Genomic DNA, 25,662 nt, shown 5'->3' on the forward strand with positions numbered 1-25,662 from the left:
TCCAGATCCTGACCTCCTTACTTCCTACCTTTGCACCTTAGTCAAGTTTCTGAACCTTTTTTGCCCCTCAGTTTCTTTGTGCGCAGAAACTGAGAATGAGGGTAGTATAATAAAATCAGCAAATCACTGCCCATGTGTGGAATGGTGGCTGACACTCAGGGTCTTTCAGCTGTCGTCATCACCCCCAGTCAGATACATCTCCTCCTCTTCTCTGCCCCCGTGCTGGGCTCCTCTTTCTCTGTGAAACACTCAGCACTTTGGCATCTTCATGCTGCGCCATTCTATTCTTTTGACCTATAAGTCCTGTCCCTGTTCATTTGCAAGTCATTCTGCAAATCCCAGCTCAAAGGTTATTTTTTGTCCAAATGCCTTAAGAAAATGATGTAACATGTTCAAGAACATTATATATATATATATATATATATATATATATATATATATCTTCCATCAAGAAGATACTCATTATATTGAATTGTATTTTTGACCTTTCTCCAGTATTGGAATTTTAGGTCATTGATGGCAGAAACTTACTTATTTCTCTATCTCTAGACTTCTTCGCTGTGCCATGGCATACACTCACTACATTTCTTTCCTTTGTTTGCATTTAACAAATGAGAAGCAGATGTTCTATTGCTTGTATATGAATGAAAAAGCAAACAAAATAAATATTACACATCACTGGAGGCCAAGGCGTGCAGATCACGAAGTCAGGAGTTTGAGACCAGCCTGACAAATATAGTGAAACCACATTTTTAGTTAAAATACAAAGGTTAGCCTGGTGTGGTGGTGCATACCTGTAATCCCAGCTACTCAGGAGGCTGAGGCAGGAGAATTGCTTGAACCCAGGAGGTAGAGGTTGCAGTGAGCCTCGATTGCACCAATGCACTCCAGCCTGGACGACAGAGCTCCATCTAAAAAAACAAAAATTGTGGTTATATTAAGATCATAGTATAGTGGGTTTTTTTTTTTTTTTCACCTTTTTGGTGATACAGTTACTTTTTTTTTTTTTTTTTTTTGACAGAGTCTTGCTCTGTCGCCCAGGCTGTAGTGCAGTAGTATCATCTTGGCTCACTGCTAACCTCTGCCTCCCAGGTTCAAGCAATTCTCTGCTTCAGCCTCCCGAGTGGCTGGGATGACAAACAACCGCCACCACACCCGGCTAATTTTTATATTTTTAGTAGAGACAGAGTTTCATCATCTTGGCCAGGCTGGTCTTGAACTCCTGAGCTTGTGATCCACCTGCCTCGGCCTCCCAAAGTGCTGGGATTACAGGCGTGAGCCACCATGCTCAGCCGATGCAGTTACTTTTTATAATAAAAAATAATTAAACATTTTATAAAATATCTTACTTGGGCAAAATCATTAACTTTTTCAATAATATTCATTTTTACTTTATTTTATTTAACTGTACAGCAAACTTTTGCTGAATGCCTATTATGTTATTCACTTGGGAGTATTGAAAAGATAAAATAAATAAGTGTAACAATCTCAGAACACGGGCTGACACACATAGGTACCAGTGAACACTTGTCGAATGACTGAGTGAAGTAATGATGGATGCTCCCTCTTTAAACATTGAAGTCCAGTGGGGTGAAATGGCACATCTCATGTCTCATGAATGGCAGAGTTTAGTGAGATTTCATGTCTCATTCTTTTTTTCACATCATAATGCTGCCTGCTTATTCAAATATAGTCAGATGGAGACACTATAAATGTTACTTACCATAGCTATGAAACACTGGGAGGGCTTTTGTAGCAGATGGACATCTTTGGTGTAGATATTTCAAACAGGCCTGTGATGGAATTGGAGTCCATAAAGCTGAGCAGCACATTGAAAATGCACACGTGGTGTGTGTCCATTATGCAACCTTTCCTATGATCCAGCTGTCATATACAAAGAAAGGACATAACTTATCCAAGAGTTCCTGGCAGTTCAAAGAGAATAGGGAGGCATTCTGGACAGCATCTGGGCAACTCCTGGTCTTAGGTTCAGATCTACCTGGGTTCAGATCTCAGATCTGCTACTTACTAATAATTGAAACTTAAGAAATGTCAGCTGGGGGCCGTGGCTCATGCCTGTAATCCCAGCATTTTAGGAGCCTGAGGTGGGCAGATCACAAGGCCAGGAGTTCGAGACCAGCCTGGCCAATATAGTGAAACCCTATCTCTACTAAAAAAAAAAAAAATACAAAAATTAGCAGGGTGTGGTGGTGCGCACCTGTAATCCCAGCTACCTCAGAAGCTCAGACAGGAGAATCACATGAAACTGGGAGGCAGAGGTTTCAGTGAGCCTAGATCGCACCACTGTATTCCAGCCTGGGTGACAGAGTGAGACTTCATCCGAAAAAAAACAAAAAAACAAACAAAAAAAAAGAAATGTCATTGGCCTGTAAATATGTCATTAGCCTATAAATGTCTCAAAAGTTTTATTTTATTTTGTTTTGCCCAGAAAATCAGTTTTAACAAATTTAAAAATTCCCCTTTGCTTGAGTTCTAGGAGTCTTCTTGGATACAATTCACGCAGCAAGAGTTCATGGACTGGCAGGCCAAGGGTAAGGTTGCAGAGTGGACACGCTGGCCTCAATGCAGTTATGTTCTCAAGAAGCAATCCTTTCATATAGAACCCCTAACTCTTGCATTGCAACCTTTCTAACAGTTTTCAGAATGATTCTTTCCCACAGCAATGCTTTCCTTGAAGGAAAGTAAGGGTGGTTCCTGTTCTGCTCACCTCCTCACAGAGCTCAACATACTGCTTAGCTCAAAACTGATGTTCAATGACTCTCTATTGATTAAAGACTGAGAAGTTTATTGCCATCTCAAAACCTGCAGCCAAGGTTATGTAGAATTTGATAAATAATAAAATTTAGAGCCAGTGGTCAGAGTGGCCTTATTACTGGTGTCCTCATATAAGTGTTGCTTATTGCTTGAGAGATATATCATCTTCATTTGTGATAGATTATAAAACTGCCCAGAATTACTTCCCTTTAATGAAAGTGGATATGGTAATTATAGAGGTTCATTATACAGTCAGTTTATGTAGGAAGACAACTCTGAATGCCAAGTGATAGAGCCTTTCTCACTTTGTAAAAAAGAAATTACTAATCATATGCACTTGTACGTTCCTAATTTAAGAAAAAATAAAAATCTATGATTTATCTCTTTATTTTAATTAATTGATGACAAATAAGAGTTTTTGTTTCACTGATACAGAGGTGTGTACTGAATGCTCAGCCCTGGGGAGACTTTCAAAGGGTTCTCTAGAAAGTCTAGAATGGATTTCTAGACCAAATCTCTGAATCAAGAGGTATAGGCTTCTTAATTTGGTTACATGCTGCTATAGTTCATTGTACCTAAATATCATTTCTACCAGACTGAAAATTCTTCAAGGGAAACACCTTCTGTCTTCATAATCTTTCAAAGCCTATCAGAATGTCATACAGTATTGGTAGTAGTCAATATATTAAAAGGCACGGATGATGATAAATAAGGCAATGGATTCGTAGAGGATTGGGGGAATAAACAGACTTTGCCAACGGGCTTGAAGCCCAAAGGCCCTGGAGCCTGGAGCCTGGCCAGCATATTTCCTTCCACTTGCAGTAATGCTAGCTACATAACCTGAATGGTAAACAAGCCCAAATGGCAGAGAGGGAGTCTGGCCCATGACTGTCTCTGCGTCCTAGTGGGTGTGACACCTCCTCCTTTATCTGCATTAGCCTTTGTAGCCAAGTGCCTGCCCTGAAGTGGTATTGGGTTTTCGTTTTGACTTTGCCTTCATCTATCCTACATAGACTTAGGATGCTTGTAAATAAAACAGGCCATGTTAAATGACAGAAGCTCAATTCCACTCATTTGTTTGAAATAGGAATTTAAAGGAAGCCTCACCAAAATGCTTAGAGAGACAGGGGTTAATCAGGGGGCCAGAGCAGCTGGAATCAGAACGCAAGTGCCACCACCCCTTCTGTTGGCCTCTCTCATCTCCTGCTGTCCAGTGACCTCTCACATGGGGCTTCTTCCATGGAGCTAGAAAGATGACACTTGGTTTCCTCTGCAAATCCCAGCTCGCAACTCTACCTCCAGGGAAAGAGTTGAATGTATTGCCTTAGCTTAATTCAGAAACAGTTCTGGGAAAGATTCAGAGTGGCTTGCTTTGATTGTATGTACATCCTCCTCTGCACCCCCCGTCTCCTTACCATTGCTTGAGCCATGGGTGGGGAGATTACTAAAAGACTGTCGCAGGCAGCCCTAACTAGACGGCCTGGTTGAAATAAGAAGTAGCTCTTCCTGGCTGCAAAGGGGAATGCTGCTCACAGAGTAAGAGAGCAGGGCAGAGCTTCCAAGTAAGTGTCTGCAGCAGCCTTGCTCTCCCTTATGTGAATAAATTAATTTATTATTAACATATCTCAACACCAACAATCTGACCTCTTTTAAATTTGAGTGGTGGAAAGAACCTTAGATGCAAATTGTGGTCTCATTCATTCTATGTAACTTTGGGCAAACAATTTAGCTTCTCGGGAAGTGAATATGTTAACTTTCTTTTTCTATAAAACGATAGTGGAACTAGCATATTAATAGTTTTATTGTGAATATTGCATTATATAGTATATTTCAACGCCAAGCTTAGGGTAAAACACAAGATAGACACTCAATAAGTGCTATTTTTCCTTTCTCTTTTTGTGACTCTCCTATACCTGAACAAGCTATTATTTATCTCTTGAATTCACTATGTAGGTAAAGCATGTCACCTTTTAGCAGACTAATGACACTCAGGCACAGAAAAGTAAATCATTGATTTATTTTTCATTAATTCACATAGTCATAAAATATTAATTGAATGCCAGATGTACAAAGGACAATAAGACAGGTTCTTCAAAGAATTAGTAAAGGCAAAATCTGAACTTGAAGAAAATATAGCTGCTCTACCCCCTAATCTCATGATCTTATTTCCCAAGCACATTCTCTCTTTGATGCTAGGGTTGATAATATACCCAATTTTTTTACCCTCTGGAAACAATTCAAAGAAGTCAATGAAAGCAGCTTGAAAATTATATACCATGATTACTACATTTTAAAAATGTTATCAGAATTGTTCAAATTGTGTATCTCGTTAATTAGGGTTACTCCAGGTTTTTAATTTAACAAATGACAAAATCATATCATTTAAAGCAACGAGACTTACTAATGCATATTAAAAATTAGTGTAAGTGAAGGCTGTCAAAAACCTAAAGTTTATTACTCATTTTATGGATTTAATGTTTGTGTATTTTAAATTGTAGACAACATTGTCTAATTTCACATTTATTCTCACAGAAGTAATATCTTTAGCTCGAAGACAGGTAGAACCTATTCGTTTCCTTAGAGTACATAAGACAACTTTTATGCCTCTAGTTCCCGAGGAAGACATGAACTCCCTCTCTTTTCACATCTGTTTCTTTCCCATAAATAATCCACCCTGTTCCCAGACCCAATGTTATCAGGTAACCAGCTGTGGCACTTGGCAATAATTCATACTGCTGGAGTGTTTCTGTAGATAGTGGGTTTACATGTTGATGAAGATTCCTGTAGGACAGGGGAGCACTCACTTGATTGATTGACAATGGTTCCTTTTCCAGTTATGGGGACTGAAAGTATCTAGCATGTGTTCCATCCAGGGATGTGGCTTGGAGAATGCCACAGCAGGAGCTGGAGAGAGACAGCAGCATGTGGGAGAGGGATGACACCGATGTATTTTTGAGACCCTATTATATGCCAGTCACTCCATAAAATATATTTTATCTGGGAGCCTCACTTACACCCCACCATGGCCTTGTGAGTTGGTAAAAGATTTCTTATTGTTTCTTTAACCAATAATAGCATATATACTTTTGAAAAATTGCAAAGGTTAACATAGGTAATGTTTCATGACAAAGCTGGGAACACTGACTTAAAAACAAGCAAGCATCTGGAATCCACAGAGGACTACTCATAAGTCCCATTGCTACTTTCTCCTTACCTTTGAGGAGGGGGTTATGGCTTGGTTGGAGATGTCAGCTCTTGCCTCCAGGCTTCTCTTACAGCAGTATGTTGCAGAATTTTTCCTAGTCCAGGATCTTAGTTGTGCTCCCTGAGGCTTTTATTTTTATCTCATCCAATGGAAAAACATCAAAATTTTAGCTTCTTCATAAAATACCAGAATGAAAAGAATATAGAGGTCCTGGATACTCCTGTTCTCAACCCAGCTCCAGCTCTGAAACTCCAGTATAAAGTATTACTGTCTCTTCAAGCACTGCCATGCTTTTATTCTGTCTTCTCAGCATTTTTTAAGCAAGAACGATGGTGTATCAGCTTGGCTGAGATCAGTTCGATGACATATTCAATGCTTACCACATCCGGTATATGGTGCAAGCCTCTTTTTGTGACTATCATGTAGCTAGGCAAATAAAATATATTCAGAAAATAGTTGCTGAATTCAATTTCCATTAAACAAATGCACTGAGTGCTATCTGGCAGACCTTCTGCTGGGCTTCCTATAGACATTCCCTTTGTGCTGTAAATGACGTTATCATTTTTTATGCACCAAATGTGCTCAGAGTATTAAGATGTCTTACTTAAGCCAATACAGTGAAAAGGCAGCAGAGTTCAGTTTCAAATTCCAAACTGTTTCTTAAGCATTTCTTGACTTCCCCACACATTTTGTCACATATATGTGCCTTGTGACTCACACAGGATCTAATTTTCTAATTCTATTTTTTTTCTTACTCTTCCTTCATTATACATTATACTTTACAGATTTTAACACCAGTCTTTGGACATAGATGGACTTCACAGGATGCATAAACTTTAATTCAAAATTCACCACAACCAAATTCAAAATTTGGTTGTGGGTACATTTTTCTGTCGAGTAAAAAGTCTGTGCTTTTTGTCATATTATTAAATGAATCTGTGATCCTGGTTAATAAACACTGCAGACACCTCTCTATTCCAAGGAAGGGAACTAGTGTTATTTATAAATGGATAGAATGCAGCCGGTTGAGTTCAGAATGATTGTCTCTTAAGAACAGATTCTCATTCTCCTGCCCTTTCAGAGCTTTCAGTGGCTCCTAAGTACCCTGGTTACACAAAATAATGCATCTTCAATAGGCAAGTAGAATATTTCTTTTCTTCTGCAGAAATTATGCACATGCACTTTCATCATGGGCCCATCGAAACAAAGAGGACGTGAGAATGAGTAGTGGGAACTCAATAGGTAGGAAGCAAACCCTCATCCCTTTGCTTGGGCCTTGGCTTCTGCCTTTCTGAAGGTTTGTAAGGCATGAGTTTCTGCCTGCAGAGCACTCTTTAACCACCAAATAGAAGGTTCTCATCTTGAGAAGCACTGTGGATGATGACAGGATGCTGAGGTAAACAGCTAACCCCTAAATATGCTCACTTTCAATGACTCCTGGGGAAGTGAGTGTGCTTCTGAAATCCACAATAGGTGGTTTTACTCTGACAGCATGGGTCACACAAGATTAGGTTATAGGGAGCCCAGTACATTAATATCATTTTAAGTAATGCTTTTTGAATGCAAAATACTTTTGACAAGCTCTGCTTTTAAAAATATTCTGAAGTTGTTAGATTCTTCATGGGGGAAAAAATATCTGTATGTTGTTCGTGTTATTGAAACCCCTTTACCTGCAAACTCATTCATGACATTTTGCAATCATCAATTCCATGTTTATTGAATTCTACATGTTGTACTTTTTATCTTCTAACTCTCTTGCCCTAAGGAGGCAGGCTGTGACTCTAGACACTGATGTGAGTAAAACACAAATTCTGAGAGAAGAGTTGGGGCTAATCAGCATCAGAGGGGCTCAGGCCACATGACATGTATTTAAAACGGCCAATCATGATTCCTCAGGCTGTGTTAAAATGTTTCTACTGCCTCCACATGGAGAAATGCTGCTGCTATTAAATGATCATGGTGATTTGATTCATAATAAATGAGAAATCAAGTTTACAACCAGATAATTTTCTTGCTTCCTCTTAACCAGCTAGTTTTCTTTAACTATTATAGGCCTCATTTTGGGAAATGGAAGAAAGCCAACCTACTGAGTAGAAAACATGAGTTATTTTTACACATAATTTCTACTTATTTTAGTATGATAAACCCATCCAAGAAACGAGACATCCCAAGAAACAACACATGGGTACTATAGCCCTATCTCAACATTTGCCCAGGCGCTCCCGCTCCCTACACTGTAAGCTCCCTTAGGGCCAGAGTCTTTTTTTGTCTTGTTCAAGAATTCCCAGTGCCTTACAACACAGCCAGGCACACAGTAGGGGTTTGGTTAAGTTTGTGCCCTGCATGACAGTGGAAACCTCTTCTTCCTCTTCCACACTTGCTCTCTATTCTCCTTAACATTCCACTGACTACACAATTTTAGCCTTTGTTTCCAGATCTTCCTGGATCCTGAAACTTCAGGCAAACTCTCCACCTGTCCACAATAAACCAAGCATGACTCACCCAGGCTCAGATTCCCTTGCTCACTCCTAATTCTAATGCTTCAGACCCACCACTTAGATGATCATGTAATCTCTGCTTATTCAGAGACTTCTCATCCATCAGAAGGATTATTCTGAATAGCTGGTAAGTAATATCTGTAAACATTTCACTCGATTATTATTTGTTAAGTGCATAGCAGTCCAAATCTGAACTAGACAGAAAAAAATAAAGGGATTAATAAGACAAAAGTCTCCCCACTCCATAGAATCCTGATTCTGGCTGACCATCATCATTATGGTGAAATGAAATGGTGTCATAACGAGCCCATGTTTTCAAAAGGCCCTGAGCCTCCACTTGTTTGTATTCACAGTATTTCACAGTACTTCTGGTTAAGTTTCAATACAGTGAATCATAACCAAGTTCCAAGAAATAGCAAGGCTGGTTGCCGTAAACACCCTTATATGTAAAACAATAGATATTCCCTAATATTTTTCAAATGTCGAGGTGACAAATGAACACGACAGCTATGAATGTGGGGGTCAATTCTGAGAAACGAAGGACTGAAAGGAAAAGGAAAATCCAAACACCTTTTTTCTCAAGTTAGAATAGACTGTGAAGCAAAGTTTTGCAGCTGGAAAAGGACAGTAAGGTGGAAATGAGGGTCACGCCTTCCTCAAATTTTCATGGTACAATCACAGATGTCAGGGATTGGGCTTTCCCCAAATCCTTCCAACCAAATCTTTGCAGTTGCCACCAGTGAGACTGTACCCTCCACACGTGCACATTTACCTGCTTATTTCCTGACCACACTTCCTAGTTTTGCAATAATCATTTAATATAAGGAAACCGAAGCTAAAAATGGAGAGAAATTATCTTTACTTAACTCAATACATCTTATAATTTCTAAGCTGGGTTTTTTGTATGGCAAAAATCAACTTTTCCAAGCGCTTTTAACAAATGGCAAAGGATGGGGGTTACTCCCGCCTCATAGGTAATAGTGCTAATGTTACATTATTTTCTGCAAGATATGATGGGAGGCAGGTAGGTCTGACTTGGTGGTGGTTTATTCACTTGATGGTCATGGATCTGTAATCCCCAGGCACACGGATTCGTGACATGGAGATGTCAGTACCACCTGTCTCCCAGAGCTGCTGAGAGGTCTGCACTGAAGCATTTAAAATCCCTTGCATAAAAATGTAGGTCCTCTTCTCATTTTCTTCAGTTTCCTTCACACTTGCTTTGTGGAATGCTGTTTTTGTTTGTTTGTTTTGTTTTGTTTTGTTTTGTTTTGTTTGCTATTGTTTGTTTGCTTTTGTGCTTTACAGACCCTTGAGTGCTTTGAAGTTAGTTTATGGAGTTTTTGAAAATTATTTATTTCTAGCCAGGCTGGCTGAAGGGAAAAAGCCATCAATGAGAACACATAAGAGAAAATTCACACCTTTGAGTAGTGTTTTACCACATTTCTGATCCAGCTTCATCCTCCTGATTCTGAGTCAGCCCCTACGCTCAGCCCGGTCACTCCTACCTCCACGCTCGTCCGCAGAAAGATTCTCCTGGAAGACCAGATGTGTCAGGTGAAGGGAAGAAAAGCATCCAGGTTGACATTAAGGTTTGTGATAGCTCAGGAAGCTTGGTGAATGGTGATGTAATTCTCTGAGCCGGGAACACAAAAGAAGAATTTATTCAGGGAAAAGGTTGGGGTCCCTATGGCATGTCTTCTCTTAGTAAACAGCATGGACTCTTCTAGATTCAACTTTCCAGAAGGGCTCCTCCGACCCCCTGCATTCCCCATAGCCCCCAGGCTAAATCATATACCATCCGTTCTACTCCCTCCGACCCCCTTAAACTCTCATAACTCCCATGATGTATTTCAGTAGTCTGTTTTAGAGTTTCTTTCTTTTTTTAAAAAAATTTCTTCATAATACTATAAGTTCTGGCGCACATACGCTGATCATGCAGGTTTGTTACGTAGGCATACACACACCATGGTGATTGTTAGACTTTCTTTTTAAGAGGCTAACATTTTTTTTTTTCATATCATGGACCTAATCATACCAATTTTTTTTATTCCTAGTACTATCACATGCCTGACACATAGTAAGCATTCAGGAAAAGTTTTTTGAATCCATAACGTAGATAACACACCCAGGCCCCCTGTCTTCAAGGCCATGATGCTTTTCACTGTACCTTCTCTCTCAATGTGTTCATATTTTCTGCCAGGCTTCTCCTGCCATGATTAATTCCACGGTCAAAACCATTGAGTAATCCCATGGTCAAAACTCCTGTGCTCATTTATAGGGATGTGGCTATGGCAACACAGGTCTGTTGAGGCAGAGTGGGGGGACCTGGCCCAGATGTGGTCTTCCTTCCCACCCACTCAGTTAAGGGCCACTCATTCACTTCCTCATCTTCTCTGGCCAGCCCAGACACTCAGCAGCCATCCCATGCTTCCATTTCTGCAGCCAAATTGGCAGCCTGAGAACCCTCAAGCTCTTGGCTATATTTTTCTCGTTGTGTTATTCTGTCTCTATCTTCATTTTATGATTTCTCACCTTGAGGGAAAAACAGAAAGAGCTATTTTTTTTCAAACTCTGCTCTGCAGGAGGTAGAGTGGATTCTGAACAGTATGAAATGATCTTGCCAGGGGCTGAGTCATTCTCAGGTTCTAACCATCTATCTGTATATTCAGAGAAATGAAGGGGTTTAGTACTTTTTTTTCTTGTCAGCAGAACACAGGGTCTTATTTAAGTTCAGAGAAAGCAGAAAAAAAATAGAAAATGTCAGAAATGGGGAAAGTTCTTATGTCCACAGATCACTTTCTCATCATTTAAAAACCCTGACACATACTTTTTCCACCAGGGACAATAAATAGCAGAGAAAAAAATCCCTTGAACTTACTCCAATTTTCCTCTGATAATAAACTCTCAAATTTGCATAATCTTTTTTTTTTATTTTGCACAGTGGAGTTGCATTTATTAAGTCATCTCATTCTTTGAAGAGCCTGGTCGAAATTGTAGTGTAAAAACTATTTCCAAAGTTAACACATGAAGAAAGGTGGTCTGGGAGGCACTGTGCATTCACTGATCATGAGCTCATTGCCAAGGAACTGTGTGTAGTAGCAACCTAATATTATCCAAGCCCTCCCCTGTGCCCCATCTCTCTAAAATGTATGACCTTTCAAAATGAACAGCAACATAAGCTTCATACATTTGAGTCTTTTATTTGATTGTAATTAAGAGAAATAAGCACAATTAACCAAGTCGTATTTTTATTTCCTGATTTTAAAGTGTATTATTTTTAAATACTTAAGTTTTTAGTTCTCTTTCCCAAAAGATCATAAGGTAGAACATTTAATTCTTTTTCTAATTTTAATTTTATTTTATTTTACTTTAAGTTCTGGGGTACATGTGCAGATCTTGCAGGATTGTTACATAGGTATACACACGCCATGGTGGTTTGCTGCCTCCATCCCCCGTTACCTACATTAGGTATTTTTCCTAATGTTATCCCTCCCCAGTCTCCCCACCCCTGCTATCTTTCCCCTAGCCCCCCACCCCCCAGCAGACCCTAGTGTGTGATGTTCCCCTGTCTTTTAATTCTTCATAGGAGTTAGGTGGATGAACCTTCAAGGTTAAACACTTTAAATTTTCCTAATTCTTTCCAATGTGTCATGCATACGATTGTGCAGCTTGATTTTTGTTGTGTACCTTCTCACTACTAAGCCCAGACAGACCTTCAAAATATATTATGACACACCTACCATATGTTAGGTGCAAATCTATAAGAATACAATACACTAGTTGTTATGCTGGAGATAACAATGGTAAGTAACACTTACATAGCACTTCCTATATGTACTGCACACATATTAACTAATACTCTTTCAATGGCCCTATGAAGTGGGTACTTTTATTACCCCCAATTTACAGATGGGAAATCTGAGGCACAGAGAGGTAAAGTAACTTGTCTGTATAATCTATGGAGTGGGGAGTGTGCAGTTGTTGGATGAAGAGGTCAGTAACGGGGCTAGCAGCTCTCTGTCTCATTCCTACCTTCCTCATGAATCCCCTGATGCTCCCCAACGCACATTCCTCTTACCTCTCTGTTCTCCACATTTCAAAAGCTGTTAGTTTCTCTCTTACACATCTCCATGTATCCATCAGCTTATACACTCATTTGTTCTTCTCTATTTATTAAACATCTTTTGTATGCGAGACATTGTTCTAGGTGCTAGGATGAAGCCATGAATAACACAGAATCTATTTGCCTTCTTAGACCTTAGAGAAAATACTCAATATTACAATAAGGGAAGTTCATCAGATACATAAGCATAAGATATAGTAGGCGGGTCTTGATAGTTGCTAAGAAGAAAAATGAAGCAAGAAAATAAGGTGAGGGGGAATGCTCCGGTCAGGGTGGTCCTGTCTCACTGCCCAAGGAGCCACATGGAGATTAGAATTCAGGGAATAAAAGATGAACTGAGAGTTCCAGAACTCCTGCAGGGACCAAAGTAAGAATAGTAAAGGGCACTTGAAGTTAATCTTGATGACCTCAAGGCAGACAGTAGCGGTCAACTCGGGTTTTGGTGGATGAGAGGGAGGGTGGGAGCTTCACTAAGTGCAAAGGGCTCCTGCAATCCCACTTGATCCCTGTTCATGCAAGTGTGAGAGGCTTTGTTAACTGGAGCACAGCAAACTGATGGTTTCTATGAACTCATTTTAAACAATGCTAGTGTGTTTCTTACTTATCATCATCACAGTTAGCATGACCATCAGCATTCTTATCGTTGTTATTGGCACCTTTAATTAAAAACACGCACTTCCCTTGATCCAGCTGCTCCCTTTTCAGAATCTTCAGAAATAAAAACACAAGTACGTCAGGACAGGTAAGCAAAACTGTGCATCGTTTGGCTTTTGCATAGCAAAAATTCTTACAACACGGAATGAATGTTTTTCACAATTTAAATAAATAAACTGCAGAAAACCTACATTATAATTGTAATGAAGAAAGCTGCTGTTTCATCAGTGAGGTTTTACCCAACCCCCTCTTCCCCGCATAAACACATGTGTAAGGGAGGGGAAGCAGGGAGCTCACAGACACAAAAATTGCAAAACACCAAAGAAAATTAATTTGTCATTGTGGCTTCAGGACGTCACAGGGGCTTGTTATTCTAACCAGCTAACCTAGGCAGTCTCCAGAGGAAAAGTGATTACCATGCCATCTCTTCCATGGTAGAGGCATCTGAGAACTGGCCCAGACTTCCCTGGATCCATGGAGAAAACACCTGGAATGAAGCAACTCACTCACCTTGCTCTGAACCAAGGCTTCTTATCAAGCAATCTTATTTTAGGAACCGGGTTTCTTGTGTACATTGCTGGACAGAGAGAATGCACGGATCAGCCTGTCGGGGCATTCCAGTGGAGGCAGCTACCATATTTTATTTTTAGTTGAAACTATTGAATTGGCAATAGGCTTATTCATCTGCCTCATATAAGCTCAGTCACTGTGAGCCAATCCCCTGGAGAATGATCACCTGTGCATGTTTCTCAGATTTGAGATTCAATCCCCAAACAGCCAAGGGTGAAACATGGAATCAGTAGGAACTAGCAGCAGTCATCTTGAAAGAGAAGAAAGGCTGCATAAAGAAAATGTGGCATATATACACCATGCAATACTATGCAGTTATGTAAAAGGATGAGTTCATATCTTTTGCAAGGACATGGATAAAGCTGGTAACCCTCACTGGCAAGTGAGTGCTGAACAATGAGAACACATGGACACAGGGAGGGGAACATCACACACCATGGCCTTTCAGGGGTTAGGGGGCTAGGGGAGGGATAGCAATGGATGGAGGAATAGGGGAGGGATAGCATTAGGAGAAATACCTAATGTAGACGCCAAGGTGATGGATATGCAGCAAACTACCATGGCATGTATATACCTATGTAACAAACCTGCACATTCTGCACATGGACCCCAGAACTTAAAGTATCATTTTTAAAAAAGAGTAGTCTCTCAGCAACATTTGGCGATGTCTGTGTGTGGGGAGTTGTTACCAGAATCCAGGGAGTGGAGCGCAGGTAGGCTGCTAAACACCATGCAATGCACAAGGCAGCCTCTCACCTCTACACTCAACAGAGAATCTTCTGGTCTAAAATGTCAACAGTACCAAAGTTGAGACATTCTGAGGTAGAGTAATACGCTACCCTTAGGTTTTTCTATGAGCTGCATTGGGCCATTTTCTCTGGATTCACTTTGAAACTTTATGGAAAAGAAGAATTCTTGCATATTCACATTAATCAATTGGTTTTATCCTCCCTGGCACCCCTGTGTGTAGGAAAGGCTTGCCAGCTCCATTTCTCAGATGCATCAACTATGGAAGAGATGCCGTGGTACTTGGTAAAACGTCTTATATGAATTAATAATTGCATTGCAGACCAAAACCTAATTTCCAGCTCTCCTAGTCAGATATTTTTCCTTTTCTCTGGCAACTCAGACAACAGCCCTTGACTTTTTGCCTGAAATTTATATCCAAATGAGCTATCTGGATTTTGGTGCTTGCACTGATTAAACAGATTATTATTTGTCAGGTTTGTCAAATGTTTACTGTCAACTCCATATACCAGAAAGAATCAAAAATGAAAACAACTCACTTGATGTCTTAGAACCTACTATAGGTTATGTGCTCTGAAGTCTCATTTGCATATAATTTGATACTTATCTTGTGGTGCAAAAATTTTAGTCTCCTAGATCAGCAATGATACAGCTGAGGAATCTGAGCCATCTGCCGAACAATTCCCTTGATTTCTGCTTTTACCTCTGATTTATTTAATTGAATGAGGCAATGCTGCTGTTTGGATGGAGGGTGAGTGAACACCACTGGAAATGTCAAAAGTGCAAATCACAGGCAAAGTCAGAATGTTTTCCTCTAATGTGAATTTTAGATATCTTATCAGCCTGTGGATCTGATGTACAGAAGTGGGATTCTTAGCCTCGGCAGCAATGCTTCATGAATGCAGTCAATTCAGAGTTGAACTTTCATTACAGAAGAGCCAATGTTATGTGTATAAAGGCTGAGACCTCCAGAGGAGCAATGCATCGCTCAATCCTACAACTAGCAATTGTTAGAGTGAGAAATAGAACAGAATTCCTGTCTACTAGATCCATATAACTATAGAGTATTAGAGATGGAACAGTCATTAAGGATTGTTCGAAATGTGAAAGCATCTGTAAATTGTGATCCAAATTATTTGTTGAATGAAATAATGAATGGGCACAGGGTAAAATGTTTGTAAAACCAATGTCTGCATGCAGGAAGGAATTATAACTGAGAAGTAATGCTCAGAGCAGAAAACAGAATGAAGGGTTGTATTAGGGACATGAACTCAGAGCTGGTTTGGGGGAGTACTGGCGTTTGGTGAGGAAGGAGGGGTGGTATCCAGAATTCACAGTTTAGTTAGGAAAAGACTTACGTACAGTACAATACATATAAAGGATGGAGAAAGGGTGTAAATAGGTAAATCTGTCAGAATACTGGAAACCAGCAGAACTAAGAAAGATGGGTCAAAGCCTTAAATGGTTTGTGCCGCTGTGACTGCTCTCTGTGGTGCCCAGGATAAGTATTAGCTCTGAAGACAGGGAGAGGATTTCTAAAGAGCAGTTTCAAAGAGCTGCAATAAGCTGAACAGGTAGGACCATTTGTCATTTAATTATTATGAGCATGGCTCAGTTTCTTAGCAGAGGTAATAAAAGCACACAAAGTTGAGGATTTCTAAACTAGTTTTTGTTTTTGGGGTAATCAAAATTGCCATTTGGGTATTAAAGAGATTTTGCAATTCTATGTGATTTTAATAATAACAGGTAAATATTCGCACTGGCATCAAGGAAGGATTTTATTTTTAAGATAACTATTGGGCATTTTAGAAAATTGTGGTTAGATTTTTCTGGTTGATATGTATAAATTAAACTGAAAATATTTCAGTCTCTCAATTTGGCATATAATAGTGCTAGATCCTTCAAAGGCTCCCAAGTTCTCCATGTGACACAGTGGCCCTGTTTATGTCTCAACTCATGGCAAGGCTCTGCCCACGTGCACTGTGCTCCAGCCATCACGCCCAGACTCTCTAGTCTTACACACCTCAGATTTGTCCAGTCTATCTGCAGGGGCCTTCTCACACTTTGTCTCATTGAATCTCTCCTACCTTATTTTGAGAACCAAACTTAAATAGTATCTTCCCTGATAAATGGTCAGGTGTCTGTGCAGGTCACACTATGTTTGACAAAACCTCAATGTCTTATGCCTTTGAAATAGAACCATTCTACTGATTTGCTTCATTTTTATGGTTGTGCCTTCCTTCTGGTATCTGCCTTGACACTCAATTTGAGTTCAATGGGAAAGTTTATTCAATTCATTTTCCAAACAGGCATGTAAAATCACAGCATAACTCAGTGGCATGTGCAATACCTGACCACAGGCTTTTGAGTGTTCTCGTTATTTGGGAAGGCATAACCATATAGATCAATGATCCTCAAGCCTGGTCCTGCACAGACTCATCTGGAAAGCTTGTTATCACTCAGGTGTCTGATCCCATCCGTCACAATCCCTCCTTGAGCTCCAGCGAGTAGATCTGAAGTTGGCTCAAAAACTTGTCTTTGTAATAAGTTTCCAGGTGACACCCTGCTGCTGGTCTTGGAAACATACTTTGAAAACTGCCAGTACAGGACTTAAGCTTCTGGACTCTAGAAGTCAGCTTTCCAAGTCTGAAGCACAGCTGTGCCAGTTATAGCTGTGTGACTCTGGGAAGTTTCTCAACAAATCAGTGCTTCTAACACTTTATCTGTGAAATTGAGAAGATGATGCTACTTATTTCATAGAGACATAATGAAGGTAAATGAGGTAATCTCTATGTAATCCTTCAAATGGTGAACAGGTCATAGGAAGCACTTTCTGCTTTTGCTAAATATGTAACTACTAAGCTTTGCTAACAAATATAAAGCACATATTATTCTTACCCTGAAGCATATTTTGCTCATGGATCCCAGAAATCCCAAGAATTGACTTCACAAGCACAGTTCTTATTTTTATAACAACTAAATTGCTATCTACTGAGAATACATTTGGGAATTATAGAAAAAAAGAAGGTAACAAATGTCACCTCAAATGCCACCAAATAGATGTAAGAATCTATAATTCTCTTTATGTCTACAGCCATACCTATATCTGAATACATGTTTTAGATTGTATTGCACTATACATATAATTTTTTAGTCTGTCCTCTGATCTTTTAGTGACCAGATTTTTTGTATTGAATATTCTTTACATTAGTATTTTTAAATTCTTAAAACATGATTTACAGATAAATGATTTCATTGCATCCATACAATAAGCTTGTGATTTAGGCAATGTTGTTATTCAATGAAAGTATTTTCAAATGCCTTAAGAATTTTTAAGGTCTTTTGCTAGATCTGGGGATAGAAAATTGACTAACTTTTGGCATGGTAGGGCTTAAATAATGGGGAAGTTAATTGTACAGTGGCGTCAGGAAGTTTTCTTTGCAGAGATCAATGTTGAGGCTGAATCGGTAAAAAGGGCAGAGTGAAACCTATTGGCAAAATACAACTTCTCATGCAACTTCTCAGTCCTGACTGTCAGACATATTATAGAAATGCCGAAATATTTAGTGTGACTAATTTATCTGGGAAAATTGCAAATGATCATATTGTTTATTTTTGTTTTTCTTTATTTCTTTGTTGACTTTTCTGTCCTTATATAATGTGAGGTCCAATGAATCGAGCAACATGTCTGTCTTATTCCCTACTGTATCAACAGTGCCCAATAAATATACATTTTAGCAAAAAATAAGAATATGCTGTAAGGAGCTCTATTTGTGTAGGTCAATTTCACCTGTAGAAGTCAGCCTAGACTCAGCTATGCTGCAATTAAAAATACTTCCCACAGCTCAGGACATTTCAATGACAAAGATCATTTTCTCATTCTTGCTCTTTGTCTATCATAATTTGGCTGTGGTTCTGTTCCCTATCTTACTTATACTGGTTCCTGTGGCTGAAGGAGCAGCCTCCATCTGCCAGTTGCACAGCATAGGGAAAAGAGAAACTGATGGAATCACAGAATGGCTCTTGATGTTTCTACTCAAAAATATCATGTGATGCCTCCTTACATTTCTTTGGCCATAACAAAGTCACATGGTTAAATCTGATATCTGGGGCTGTATGGTAATCCACAGAGAAGGACAATTATTAATTCAAATAATATTATAATTTACTACATTTTCAGTATATTTTCAGAATATTGGAAACCAGCGAATTAAGAAAGATATGGAGACTATATGAAATGGCATAATTTGTTTGAGGCCCCAAGACTGGCAAATTTTAGAGCTTGGTCTAAAGCCAGTCCTTTTGTCTCTGTTACAGACAGTTTTTCCACTAAGTTTCATTGCCTCTATTCAAACTCCTGTCCATCAATCTTTCTCCAAATCAAAAGAATACTAAATGATGTTGATGGTATTAACAGCATTGCTATGTTAATTTAAAATTTTTAGTTAGGGTATAAGAAACATTTGGCTTCACCTGGTATTCAGAGTGGTCTATGCCATTGATTTAATAATATTCCAGAATGATCAAAATCAGGAAACATTAAGTTTGAGCAACGAGGCTGCAAAGATTTTATTGGATGGCAGTAGGTCATCCCAGGGCCAAAGTCTCAGGCCAATCGGAAAACATACAGGAGAAAGATTTATTTAAGAATCCCAATTCCATTTTTTATTTCTTAATCTGGTTCCTCTGGGTATTTCTGCCAAGGACTGTATAAAGTATCTTTGGGATCAGCTGTCAGTCTTGCAGATTCTAATTAACTTATCCAAGTCTACCTCTAAAATGGTCATAAAATCCCTATTTGCTTAGTGCTGTTGCAACAATTAAATGACACATTAACGTGAAGCCAGTGAGATGAAGCCGGCATTTAACAAACACCTTGCCCTTTAATCTGCTTTTCCACTTCATAGATATACTTGACTGAGCTAAAGGGAAGCTAATCAGTGACGAAAACATCTGGGGTATGGGACAAGAGTCCTCATTCTCGTCCTGACTATGCCACTAAGGTACTGCATGATTGTGGGCAAACCACATCTACTTTCTTTGCCTGTTTTCAATTTATTGTCTCTTAGTTTCAAATTCACCATCTAATATGTTCTCTGAGACAATGGATATGCTCCTATAAAAATTTCCCTTGTACTGCCAGCGTGATGCTAAGATTTTGCAGTAGAGAATGTTTGACAGACATTGAGGGAGAGAGGCGCTTCTCTTGCTGGTGGCACAGATGGTCAGTGGTGTGAGTATGAGAACACCTGGTAGCACTCTGCAGAAGCCCTGTGGCCTAATACACAGTTTTTTGGTGACCTCCCAGCCCCAGACTGGCTTGATATTCCCCTAACCATGGCCCACTCAACTCAGCAACTATGCCTTTCAGGCCTTTTATCCCTATTCATATCCTTGTTCCCTCAGCTCACCCATCCCGCTAGTTTGCCTTCTGTGACCCGCCTAACACTCACAACAAGTACCCCAGGTTTTTTGTCCCCTGTGGCTCACTTTTCTTCTCCATACCTGCCCACTAGCTCCTTGTCCAGTAACCATGAACATGCACTGGTCTGGGCAACCAAGGTCTTTCTTAGCCATCCAGTGGGATGTAACCACTGCAATGAGGTGTGAACTACAGCCTTGGAGAGGGTCCACCTCTAATTATTTTTCCCGTGTGCTCTCCCTCAACTATAAAGCTCCATGGTATGGATTTAGCTTTTATTCCTACAGTTACTCTTTTCTCATAGCTTTATAATTATTTATTTTTATCTTCACTTATTTAAGTCACTGCATGGTGTCGTCTTCTGCTTGGTCCCAAGCTGTTACACCTTTGAAACTAAATTATGTTACCTTGAACATGAACAAATTATTTGAAAGTTATTCTAAATGCATTCTGATTCCACTCTTCTATGACATTTTCACCATATTATAATGTATATTAATTTTTATTCAACTTGATAATATATTCAGTGTTCAAAATCTGAATTTAGTTTTCTTTTTTAATAAGACAAACAGGCCAGGTGCGGTAACTGAGCTAAAAGTGGCTCATGCCTGTAATCCCAGCATTTTGGGAAGCTGAGGTGGGTGGATCACGAAGTCAAGAGATCAAGACTATCCTGGCCAACATGGTGAAAAACTGTTTCTACTATAAATACAAAAATTAGCTGGTCATGGTGGCGCATGCCTATAATTCCAGCTACTCAAGAGGCTGAGGTAGAAGAATTCCTTGAACCTGGAAGGCAGAGGTTCAGAGGTTACAGTGAGCTGAGATCACACCACTGCACTCTACCCTGGGCAACAGAGCAAGACTCCGTCTCAAAAAAAGAAAAAAAGACAAACACTACCTAATTTCCCTCCCTGGCAAATACTACAGTGATGTGATTTTTAAAGGAATCTAAAGTTTATCGAATAGGGATATGTAATGGTTAAACATTTTTGTTTTTATTAATAACACGTTTTATGTTTGAAAAATGAACATCTGGTATTAGTAACTTTACAACATAAAAATAATCAACAAGTTATAGTGCACTGTACTGGGCAGATGGGCTCAAAATAAACATATGTTGAATACACACTTGAAACGCCAATAAGATTAATCTTCTGCTGTATGTTTCCTGATAAAAATCAAACAATACAACATAACCATGTGTTAACAATAAACAACATTTGTCATCGGTATTTTTATATTTATATTTAAACATATTCATTAATTATGTTTGTGTAAATATATTTTTTTGTCTAAATTTTACCTTGGGCATATTTCAGTGCCTGTAATAGCTTTAGTTTTGTTGGGCCAAAACATTATATCTGGGTGTGTTTGTGAGCAGGTTTTGGATGACATCAGCAGTTAAATCAGTAGACTGAGTAAGGAATATCCATTTCGCTGTTGTGGGTAAAAGAATGCACATGGCCAAGCTAGAAAGTACTTGTCTTAGTGTTCAAGATGTTATAACGAAATATAATAAACTGGTTGGATTATAAGTAATGAAATTATTTCCTCACAGTTCTGGAGTCTGGGATGTCCAAGATCAAGGTACCATAGGTTCAATGCCTGGTGAGTGCTGTCTTTTCACTGTAACCTAACAGAGAGAGGCAAGACAGTTCTCTGAGACCAATTTTATAAGGGCACTAATCCCATTCATGAGACATTCATCCTTATGAGCTAATTACTTCCTAGAAGCTCCACCCACTTCCATGACATTGGTGGTTAAGTTTTCAACAGAGATATTCTTAAATTCTGTCTTTGAAAACTTGCTCTCTCTTGACTTAGAAATATACCCAATCCACAAAAGTATTCGTCAACTTATACACGTATTTATTTACCCATTAATTCACATAATTAAACATTCATTGATTTATTATTCACTTATTTATTCATATACTCTTCACTTCTTCAACAGTAATTGCCTATTATTTTCTTCATTCAACAGGTATTTAATCAACAGTGCCTTCATACTGTGTTAGCACCTTAGTAAACATCAGGACTTACAGAATATCTTGGTTATTCCCCTTTCCATTGGATGAGGCAGGTGGACAATGGAAAGGTGGAAGTCATTCTGGGCAATACAATACTTACAGACAATGAAGAGGAAGTTTCACTAAGATGGAAAGGAGGAGGTCTCTAAGCCTTGTGGCCCCTGTCAATTGGAAGGCTAGAACTAGGATTTGGCCTTAAATGGACAATGAATATGCAGACGGGAGTTATGGCAAGAGTGAATATAGAAGAATGAATGTAAACCAGGGTCCATGAGAGAATGTGAGAACAAGCGTGCTCAGTAAGAAACACAAATCCAAAGTCCTAAAGTAACCATGTGCATGAACATTAAAGCTTGGGGTAAAAAGCTGCAGGGAGTTATTTTAAATTGGAATAAGCTTAGTCCATGGCGGGTGTCCCAGGACAGGGACTTCCGTACCTTGAGATGATTTTAGTTTGTATACGTAGGCATTTGAGACTGTGGTGCATTCACAGATCTGATATGGAAATGGATAGTGGGCAATATGGTTTGGCTGTATCTCTATCCAAATCTCATCTTGAATTGTAGCTCCCATAATCCCCATGTGTTGTGGGAGGGACCCAGTGCAAGGTAATTGAATCATAGGGGCAGGTTTTTCCCCTGCTATTCTCATGATAGTGAATAAGTCTCATGTGATCTGATGGTTTTAAAAAGGGCAGTTTCCCTGCACACACTCTGTTGCCTGCCATCATGTAAGATGTGCCTTTCATCCTCCTGCGCCTTCCGCCATAAGTGTGAGGCCTTCTCAGCCATGTGGAATTGCGACTCCATGAAACCTCCTTTTTTTTTTTTTTAAATTGCCCAGTCTCAGGTATGTTCCTGTAGCCACAAGGGAACAGACTAATAGAGTGGAGTAGCGGGAAAAAGGCAGTCCAGTAGGAAGTCACTGGATTTGATGGTTAATTTTTTGTGTTTACCTGCCTGGGCAAAGAGCACTTAGATAGCTGGTAAAACATTATTTATGGGTGTGTTTGTGAGGTGGTTCTTGAACAACATTAGCAGTTAAATCAGTAGACTGAATAAGGAAGATACACCTCACTGTGATCAGTGGGCAACAATCACAAAAGGGCCAAGAAGGGGTACATTCACTAGCTCTGAGATGGGCCCCCCCATCTCCTCCCTCCTGTGAACATCATCACCACTGGTTCTTTGACCTTCATCCTCGGACTGAATTACACCACTGGCTGTACTGGTTCTCCAGCTTGCACATGGCAGATCATGAGACCACTGAGCCTCCAGGATCACCTAAGCCAATTCCTATAATAAGTAAGTAAATAATCTGAAGATATATATATATGTTCAATAGTGTACATGGATACGTATACTATTGATTCTGTTTCTCTGTAGAGCCCTGAAAAATACAGATGACATCTGTATTCATTTTGTAGGGCTTCTACAATACTTCACCACAAACTGGCTGTCTAAAAACAGCAGCAATTTACTCTTTCACAATTCTGAATGCCAGAATTCTGACATCAAGATGTCAACAGAGTTGGTGCCTTTTGCAGGCTTTAAGAAGAATCTGTTTCACTCCTCTCTAGACTCTGCTGGCTGCTGGCCACTCACATTCCTTGGTATGCGGCAGCATAACTCTAATCTCCATCTTTGTTTTCACATGATCTTCCTTTCTGAGTGCCTGTGTCCTCCCATTTTCTGAATCTTACAAGGAAATTCATCATTAAATTTAGATCTTTTTGCCTTAATACAAGGTAATCTCATATTGAGATTCTAAATTATGTCTACAGGGATGCTTATTTCAAATAAGGTCATATCCTGAAGTTCTGCATAGATATACCTTTTAGGGGTCACGATTCAACTCACTACAACATTCTGAAAGTGTAAAAAATAAACAAGGTTTGAAAGCAAAATAAGCAGAAATATAGTCAGGCAATACGTGGGTAGTCTGTCTGAATGTATCCAGGGACCATGAATCCAGATTCCCAGTTAGAGGTTAGGGGCAGGATTGAATGTCTTAGGAAGGATTTCAGATAAGCATGTCCGGGCCACAGTACTAGGCTAGGAACTAGGACTTAAGTGCAAATAGTTTATTGAACAGGTGATATTACAAAACACCTACAGGTGAGTGGTAAGGTAAGTATAAGAAGGAAGTTGATACAATGTGACTTATCAGACTACTAAAACTGTGTGTGATGGGAGCTAAACCCCATGTGTACAAGACATGCAGAGTTAGTCCTGCTGAGAGGTAAGGAAAATGGGGTGTTTATATGGTACGTCCCACAGTCTTTGGATGAGAGGTCTGTGTATTAATTCTGTGGCACTTTTGGCTTATCACTAAGGTTGGCAAAGTGGGTGCTGACAACTAAAGAAATCCCTTAGGCAAAGAAATGCAGATGCTGTTCCTTGAAAGTAGGGTCATTGTACACTGAAAAGGTCATGATGAGAGAGCATGAGCAGGCCACAAGCAGCATCTGCTCTTGGAATGCGTAACATATCTGCAATAATGATTAGCTATTATTTTTATCTGTTGTTAATAAAGTGCAAGGGATAAGGTTAGCCAGGAAATATTAGAAAGGAAATACGTTTGTACATTGCATTAAACATATTAGAAAGTCAATAAATTGTTTTTCTTCTATTCTTCGCTTTTCTAATTTACATTATACTCATTTGCCTACGTGACAGTTTTCCCTGATAGCTTAGGAACTCTTGGGGGATGAAATGCACAGTGGATTCTGAGAATACTTTAGTGCCTTTCTGCCCATCCTCTCTCCCTGACTTAAAGAAAAATAATATGTGTAAAATGGGTGTCAAAGAAGACCAGGGAATTAATACTATGGCAATGGTAATGCAGTGGCTTTCTTGTTAAATGTTCATTATTCAAGCCTGTGGGCGTCTTCTTGGGAGGCTCTGGAAACAGTTTTATATTCATTTGAGACTCTAGTGGATGAAGTTTCCTATGGTGAAGTCCAGCCAGCAGCTGCCTCATTAACGTATCCAACAGCACATGCAAATATCTGCAGCCTGAGTGTGTTGAACTCCAGAGGGAATTTCTATTACTGGGAAGAGCTATATTGAAGGCGACAATCTTTTTAGTGTCATTAGGGTAAATGAGGTGGTAATGGAAGTGCAGATTATAGCAACTTCAATAATTTAGTTCACACTTTTCCATCAGGGTAGCTTTTACAAACAGCCAGCATCCTTAATTGAAATGTAAATGAATGATAAATTATGAAAAATGTATTATGAAAAGTAAAACATGGCCCAAATAAAAGATCAGAAATGAAAGGTTTTATAAAGTTGAGAAAATGAGTCTGAAATGTTAATTGCTTGGCAGGGAATAGTTCTCACCACCATCGAGAGGGCGAGGGCAGGAGCGAAGGAAGGAAAGTCCATTTTCCCAATGGTACATGGAATTTGTCAATGCCCTTCTGTTATTTAGGATGGAAGAAGTGGTGTGTGTGAACAGATCTCCGACAACGTCCCCTCCTGGAGATTCAATCCGAGGAAAAGGAAAGGAAGTGGAATAAAAGAAAAGGATAGTACTGGGAAAGCTGGTATGGGTATTGTTAAGGCTACCAGAACATGGTGCTCCCCATCTTTTTTTTTTTTTTCTTTTTTGAGACAGAGTCATGTTCT

The sequence above is a fragment of the Cebus imitator genome, unplaced genomic scaffold, assembly GCF_001604975.1.
Source record: "Cebus imitator isolate Cc_AM_T3 unplaced genomic scaffold, Cebus_imitator-1.0 Scaffold459, whole genome shotgun sequence".
Lineage (NCBI taxonomy): Eukaryota > Metazoa > Chordata > Mammalia > Primates > Cebidae > Cebus > Cebus imitator.